Below are 8,209 nucleotides of genomic sequence, written 5' to 3'. Positions count from 1 at the left end.
AGCGGGAGAACAGACCAGTGAATCAAACCACTCCTGGCCCTCCCCGCTCTCTACAGCTCAGGTGGGAGCTCTGCTGGCAAAACAGAGAACTGAGCCAGGTCTGTCACTGCTCAGATGGCTGGAAGGCTGGCCTTGTGGTCTGGCACTGCTCTGTGACTCAGATAACTGGGTATGATTGCCTTGTTTTGTGTGAATGTGGGCAAGACATTGCCTGTCTCTGAGCCTCTGCACAGGTGGATAATAGATCTGTCCTGCCTCACAGTGGTGGCGGGAGAATAAAGATAGTCAAGGTGATCAGATACCTTCAGACCCTAGGATCAGGGCTATGTCATGGTTCACCAGAGCAATATCTCTGACATTTGTTACAAAAGGCCTCTTACCACAGCCTCCCATGACAGCTGGCTTCTGAGAAGCCCTGAGACTCAAGCACCGAGGTGTCTGTGGCAGATGTGGGGGTGCTCAGGAGTGACAGTGGCGGGTAGGGAGTGGATTTCTGAGGAGAGTGTTGGAGTGTCACAGTTATGCTGGGAGTTTCAACACAGTCACTGGACCATCTTAGACGTCTGCTGGGAGAAAGCAGTCAGAGGGCAAAGGTCAGCACTGACCCACAGGAACCCTCCTACCAACACTACAAGAAGAAGAACTCTGCGTGGACTCCTCCTGACGGTCGAAATGACAGACTGGACCTCTACATAGAGTGTTTCCGCAGACGTGCACAGGCTGAAATTGTGGACAAACAACATCACTTGTCCCATAACCTCAGCCGTACAGAACGCAATGCCATCCACAGCCTCAGGAACAACTCTGACATTATCATCAAAGGGGCTGACAAAGGAGGTGCTGTAGTCATAATGAACAGGTCAGATTATGAACAGGAGGCTGCCAGGCAACTCTCCAAGACCACATTCTACAGGCCACTATCCTCTGATCCCACTGAGGAATACCATAAGAAACTACACCATCTGCTCAAGAAACTCCCAGCTACAGTACGGGAACAAATCTACATGGACACACCCCCAGAATCCCGACCAGGGGTATTCTATCTGCTACCCAAGATCCATAAACCTGGAAACCCTGGACGCCCCATCATCTCAGGCATTGGTACTCTGACAGCAGGATTATCTGGCTATTTGGACTCTCTCCTCAGACCCTATGCTACCAGCACTCCCAGCTATCTTCGAGACACCACCGACTTCCTGAGGAAACTACAATGCATTGATGTTTTGAAAATCAAGGAAAGTGTGGGCCCCTTACTGAATGAGGGAGGCAACCTAGTGACCGAGGATGTGGAAAAAGCTAATGTACTCAATGATTTTTTTGCCTCTGTCTTCACGCACAAGGTCAGCTCCCAGATTGCTGCACTGGGCAGTACAGCATGGGGAGAAGGTGACCAACCCTCTGTGGAGAAAGAAGTGGTTCGGGACTATTTAGAAAAACTGGACGTGCACAAGTCCATGGGGCCGGATGCGCTGCATCCGAGGGTGCTAAAGGAGTTGGCGGGTGAGTTTGCAGAGCCATTAGCCATTATTTTTGAAAACTCATGGCGATCGGGGGAGGTCCCAGATGACTGGAAAAAGGCTAATGTAGTGCCCATCTTTAAAAAAGGGAAGAAGGAGGATCCGGGGAACTACAGGCCAGTCAGCCTCACCTCAGTCCCTGGAAAAATCATGGAGCAGGTCCTCAAGGAATCAATTATGAAACATTTAGAGGACAGGAAAGTGATCAGGAACAGTCAGCATGGATTCACGAAGGGGAAGTCGTGCCTGACTAACCTAATTGCCTTCTATGATGAGATAACTGGCTCTGTGGATGAGGGGAAAGCAGTGGATGTCTTATTTCTTGACTTTAGCAAAGCTTTTGATACTGTTTCCCACAGTATTCTTGCCACCAAGTTAAAGAAGTATGGGCTGGATGAATGGACTGTAAGGTGGATAGAAAGCTGGCTAGATCGTCGGGCTCAACAGGTAGTGATCAATGGCTCCATGTCTAGTTGGCAGCTGGTTTCAAGTGGAGTGCCCCAAGGGTCGGTCCTGGGGCCGGTTTTTATTTAATATCTTTATTAATGATCTGGAGGATGGTGTGGACTGCACTCTCAGCAAGTTTGCAGATGACACTAAACTAGGAGGCGTGGTAGATACACTAGAGGGTAGGGATCGGATACAGAGGGACCTAGACAAATTAGAGGATTGGGCAGAAAAAAACCTGATGAGGTTCAACAAGGACAAGTGCAGAGTCCTGCACTTAGGACGGAAGAATCCCATGCACTGCTACAGACTAGGGACCGAATGGCTAGGTAGCAGTTCTGCTGAAAAGGACCTAGGGGTCACAGTGGACGAGAAGCTGGATATGAGTCAACAGTGTGCTCTTGTTGCCAAGAAGGCTAACGGCATTTTGGGCTGTATAAGTAGGGGCATTGCCAGCAGATTGAGGAACGTGATCGTTCCCCTTTATTCGACATTGGTGAGGCCTCATCTGGAATACTGTGTCCAGTTTTGGTCCCCACACTACAAGAAGGATGTGGAAAAATTGGAAAGAGTCCAGCGGAGGGCAACAAAAATGATTAGGGGTCTGGAGCACATGACTTATGAGGAGAGGCTGAGAGAACTGGGATTGTTTAGTCTCCAGAAGAGAAGAATGAGGGGGGATTTGATAGCAGCCTTCAACTACCTGAAGGGGGGTTCCAAAGAGGATGGAGCTCGGCTGTTCTCAGTGGTGGCAGATGACAGAACAAGGAGCAATGGTCTCAAGTTGCAGTGGGGGAGGTCCAGGTTGGATATCAGGAAAAACTATTTCACTAGGAGGGTGGTGAAACACTGGAATGCGTTACCTAGGGAGGTGGTGGAGTCTCCTTCCTTGGAGGTTTTTAAGGCCCGGCTTGACAAAGCCCTGGCTGGGATGATTTAGCTGGGAATTGGTCCTGCTTTGAGCAGGGGGTTGGACTAGATGACCTCTTGAGGTCCCTTCCAACTCTGATATTCTATGATTCTATGATTCTATGATTCTATGTTCTTCCTGAAAACACCATCCTGGCCACCATGGATGTAGAAGCACTTTATACCAATATTCCACATGAGGATGGACTACAAGCTGTCAGGAACAGTGTCCCTGATGAGGCCACAGCAAGCCTGGTGGCTGAGCTTTGTGACTTTGTCCTCACCCACAACCACTTCAGATTTGGGGACAACTTATACCTTCAAATCAGTGGCACTGCTATGGGTACCCGCATGGCCCCACAGTATGCCAACATTTTTATGGCTGACTTAGAACAACGCTTCCTCAGCTCTCGTCCCCTAGTGCCCCTCCTCTACTTGCGCTACATTGATGACATCTTCATCATATGGACCCACGGAAAGGAGGCCCTTGAAGAATTCCACCTGGACTTCAACAATTTCCACCCTACCATCAACCTCAGCCTGGACCAGTCCACACAAGAGATCCACTTCCTGGACACTACAGTACAAATAAGTGATGGTCACATAAACACCACCCTATACCGGAAACCTACTGACCGCTACACGTACCTACATGCCTCCAGCTTCCATCCAAGACACATCACACGATCCATTGTCTACAGCCAAGCCCTAAGATACAACCGAATTTGCTCCAACCCCTCAGACAGAGACAAACACCTACAAGATCTTTATCAAGCATTCGTAAAACTAAAATACCCACCTGGGGAAGTGAGGAAACAGATTGACAGAGCAAGACGGGTACCCAGAAATCACCTACTACAGGACAGGCCCAACAAGGACAATAACAGAACACCACTGGCCATCACATACAGCCCCCAGCTAAAACCTCTCCAGCGCATTATCCACGATCTACAACCTATCCTGGAAAATGATCCCTCACTCTCACAGACCTTGGGAGGCAGGCCAGTCCTCGCTTACAGACAACCCCCCAACCTGAAGCAAATACTCACCAGCAACTACACACCACACCACAGAAACACCAACCCAGGAACCTATCCCTGTAGCAAACCTCGTTGCCTACTCTGTCCCCATATCTACTCTGGCAACAGCATCAGAGGACCCAACCACATCAGCCACACCATCAGGGGCTCATTCACCTGCACATCTACTAATGTCATATATGCTATCATGTGCCAGCAATGCCCCTCTGCCATGTACATTGGCCAAACCGGACAGTCCCTCCGCAAAAGAATAAATGGACACAAATCAGACATCAGGAATGGTAACATACACAAGCCAGTAAGTGAACACTTCAATCTCCCTGGTCATTCTATTACAGATTTAAAAGTCACTATCATTGAACAAAAAAACTTTAGAAACAGACTTCAAAGAGAAACAGCAGAACTAAAATTCATTTGCAAATTCAACACCATTAATCTGGGCTTGAATAGGGACTGGGAGTGGCTGGCTCACTACAGAAGCAGCTTTTCCTCTCCTGGAATTGACACCTCCTCATCTATTATTGGGAGTGGACTACATCCACCCTGATTGAATTGGCCCTGTCAACACTGGTTCTCCACTTGTGAAGTAACTCCCTGCTCTCCATGTGTCAGTATATAATGCCTGCATCTGTAACTTTCACTCTATGCATCCGAAGAAGTGAGGTTTTTACTCACGAAAGCTCATGCCCAAATAAATCTGTTAGTCTTTAAGGTGCCACCAGACACCTTGGCCCTGTAACATAGACACAGCTGAGCACTACAGTGACTGGGCCCAGGCTCGCACAGATTTCAGCAAAGGCTACTTCCCGAAGAAAGGGTCAAACAGATAGGAAGATGCTCTCAGAGACACAGGGAAACTAGGCTGGGTCCCAAGAGCTCCTTGTCTTCCCAAAAGAATGTAAGTTGGGCCAAAAGAATGTAAGAAGTTCTCTATCTCCTGAGCAAGCCTGTCTAACTTAGTTTGTAGTGATATGTCAGGCCTGGCTCAATGCTCTGCTGCACCAGCAGAGCTCCCCCCTGAGCTGCAGCGAGTGGGGATGGCCAGGAGCCTGTTACCAGGGCCGTCCTTAGGCACATGCAGCATATGGGGCTGTGCAGGGCACCCAAAATTTTGGGGAACCACTGGGTCTTAGTGTCCACCCCTCCTGCTTCTTCCTATCACTGTTCTGATCCTTTCTGCAGGCTTCCACAAATAGCTGTTGCAGCCTGGTGACTCTTATTCTGGAGGGGATCTAGTAATGTCAAAGTGAAAAGGCTTCCAGCCTGCTGGACCTAGTAGCACAACACTGAAATGGTTAAAGAGCCAGTCAAGAGGTAATGAAGCCATTCAACAGGCATTTTCCAACCCCTAGGTATAGACTGTCAGTTTCTGAATTGACTGACAAAAACAGTTGTGCATCACTGTCATATTTACTCAGAACATGTTAGTCTACAGGACCTTAGTTTAAAATTTGCTTTAATAATATTTCATTAGAAGATTGCTGAAGATTATAAAGTTACATCTCTAGAAAACCTTGCATACATTTTTAGATCCACAATCTGAGTATTCATCTTTAGCCTTAAATGTTTGGATCTTCAGACATTTTTTTTTAAATAAATCCTTCAAAAGACCCCCCTTATCTAAAATACACATTTTAATTTTAATTACTATAGTACAAAAAACTTCCTTCCAAAGTCTTCCTATCCTTTCTGTCCATCTCTTTCTCCCCCCCCCCCCCCCCCCCCCGTTGAAGAGAGCCCTTAAAGGGACATCACCCCTTTCCTTCCAGATAGCTGGACAAATGACTTTCCCTTTCTTTACTTCTGACTATTTGATGAGCTAGTTTTAAAACAACCTTTCAGCAAAATCAGTACCTTAGTAAGACATAAAATCCTTTGTTATGCCTAAAATCTTTGGAAACATATTTTTTTAAAGTAGGTGAAATTTCATAGACACGTCTGTTGTTATGGACATCTCACAAAGTGCTCCCTTTTTCCAAAAGCAATGAACATTATTATGAACACACTAAACCTCTGTGACTGATTAATTTAAAATAATGTCTTTGTCTCGGTGAGTTAAATATGTAGTAATCTGTAATGATTACTTTATGAAGGCTTAAGAGTACATGAGTTCTGAAGAAGTGAGGTTTTTTACCCACAAAAGCTTATGCCCAAATAAATCTGTTAGTCTTTAAGGTGCCACCAGACTCCTTGTTGTTTTCATTTAAAATATAAAATCAGCTAAGAAATACTGATTAAGAAAATGTCAAACAGAGAAGAGCTGCATCATGTATCCCATAATATTGAATGTTGTATTCAGCAGGACAGCTGACTCACCCTTACTTACTACAAAGTTTTTGCAAATAAATCTCTGACAAACTTCAGGGTATATCAAAATACCTCTGACTGACATTTTTTATGCCTAAATTTAGTGCTTTTAATTAGATACCTTCTGCATGTCCAGTCTTCACCTTCTGGCATGCAGTGGAAAACATATCTATTTTCTTAAAAAAAAATAAAATAAAACACCACTCTTCTGCAATTTCTTTCTAATGTCATTTGCTTCATTGGGGTTCAGGGATTTGGCTGGAAGGGGGTGAGCAGGGAGGACGAAGGAAGAGAGGAGGGAGACAGTGGGGAGGGGTGGGGCCGGGGCAGAGTGGGGCAGGGTTTGGGGCGGTGCAGGAATGGAGTATGGGTGGGGCACAGGCAGAAGAGGTGGCCTGGGGCTCTAGCCTCCCCAACCAGCAGCTTCACCCTCTGCCCATGGCAGCAGGTAAGAGCAGGTCAGCTCCCGCACACCCAGCATGCGCTGCAGTGTCCTAAGGCAGGGGCCATATTTACAGCGCCGAATGCGCCGGTGCCGCGCATTCTGCATGAGGGAAAGGGTATGGGGCTCTCTGCGGGGAACTGTGACTCTCTGCCACTGTGAGGCGGGCTGGGCGGCTCGATATCCTATACTGCCTCATCCCTTTCCCTCCTTCCAGGCTGCGAGCCCGGGCTGCCGTCGGGCATAGGGGCACCAGTTTAATAATACTGCATAAGACCCCATAAATCTTAAGGACGGCCCTGCCGGTTACAGGGGTTTGATTCACTGGCCTGTTCTCCCACTGCCTCAGCAAAGTTTAAAGCAGCCTGGGGGTGGGTTGCAAGAGCACAGTCCACTCTGGCCGAGACCTTGTGGATAGGGGCAGCCCCAAAGTGCCACCTTGTGGCCTAAGGTAGCCCTGCAGGTGCGCTGCCCTTCCCTCTAAGGTCCTTGCAATGACTTACTCTCAGCCTGGGATAATTGAAACAAGAGCCCCCTTTGCGGGGTTACATTAATTCAGTCGTCTCCAAAACACAGGCTCTCCTACCCTCCGGTTCCATCCTCCTCCTTTACTCAGGAACACCCTCCCGTTTATTACGGTCAGCCTTGTTTCAGGTTTGCTGCAGCCTCACTGGCTTCTCCCCAGCTGGCACCCATGATATCTCAGACCCTTTCCCCTGGGCTGAGCGAGGGCAGCTGTCCGTCCCCTGCTGATGTCGCCCATGTTTCTCGAGAGGATGCAGCCTGCCTGCCCTCCTAAGGCTCCTCCTGTTTCATATGGAGTGAAGCTTCTGTCAGCTCCAAAAGGCACAGGAATCTTAAAGGGCCAAACCCTGAATCAGGGGTTCACTGACACCCCTAATCACTCCAACAACAAAAAGGGGATACTCCCCAACACATCACCTCTAATAACCACTGAATTAGGGTGGACCACCCATCCTGAATCGGGCAGGAGAATCCAAAATACAGACTTGAAGTCCCAGTGTGGGCTGAAAGACTACAGAACAGCATTTGTCCTGAATTCCCTGTGGTGCCGATCCACACCTGCTCATGGGCAGAGCCACCCTTTTCACTGGGGGGTGGGGGCTGAGGTCCTTAGCCCCCACTCATGATGAGGCCCCACCTTTCTCCTCTTCCCCCCGAGGCCACATACCCTGAACAGGACACATGGAGTGTCTGGGGTTCCCCAGAGTGGCACTTGCTCCCTGGGCTTCTTTTACCAGAGCCTGGCTCTGTGATCCAGCCTGCTCAGTGGGTGGGGCTTTGGGGAAGAGAAGGAGCAGGAGGTGGGAGTTCAGGGGGAAGGAGAGGGCCAGGGGTGAGACCATGGAGGGGACAGGGCTCCTGCATGGGTCTTGCTTTTTCCTTTTGAAAATGTGGCCAACCTACACTGAATGGGCTGGACTGTGACAGGAGATAGCCATGACTCCGTTGGGGATCTGAGGACCTTTCCTACCCCTTTGCATTGCTCGGGCAGCAGAAACGGAGGGGAGGGGAATATGGGCCTG

The sequence above is a fragment of the Trachemys scripta genome, chromosome 1 (genome assembly GCF_013100865.1).
Source record: "Trachemys scripta elegans isolate TJP31775 chromosome 1, CAS_Tse_1.0, whole genome shotgun sequence".
Classification (NCBI taxonomy): domain Eukaryota; kingdom Metazoa; phylum Chordata; order Testudines; family Emydidae; genus Trachemys; species Trachemys scripta.
This window is presented reverse-complemented; position numbering follows the sequence as displayed.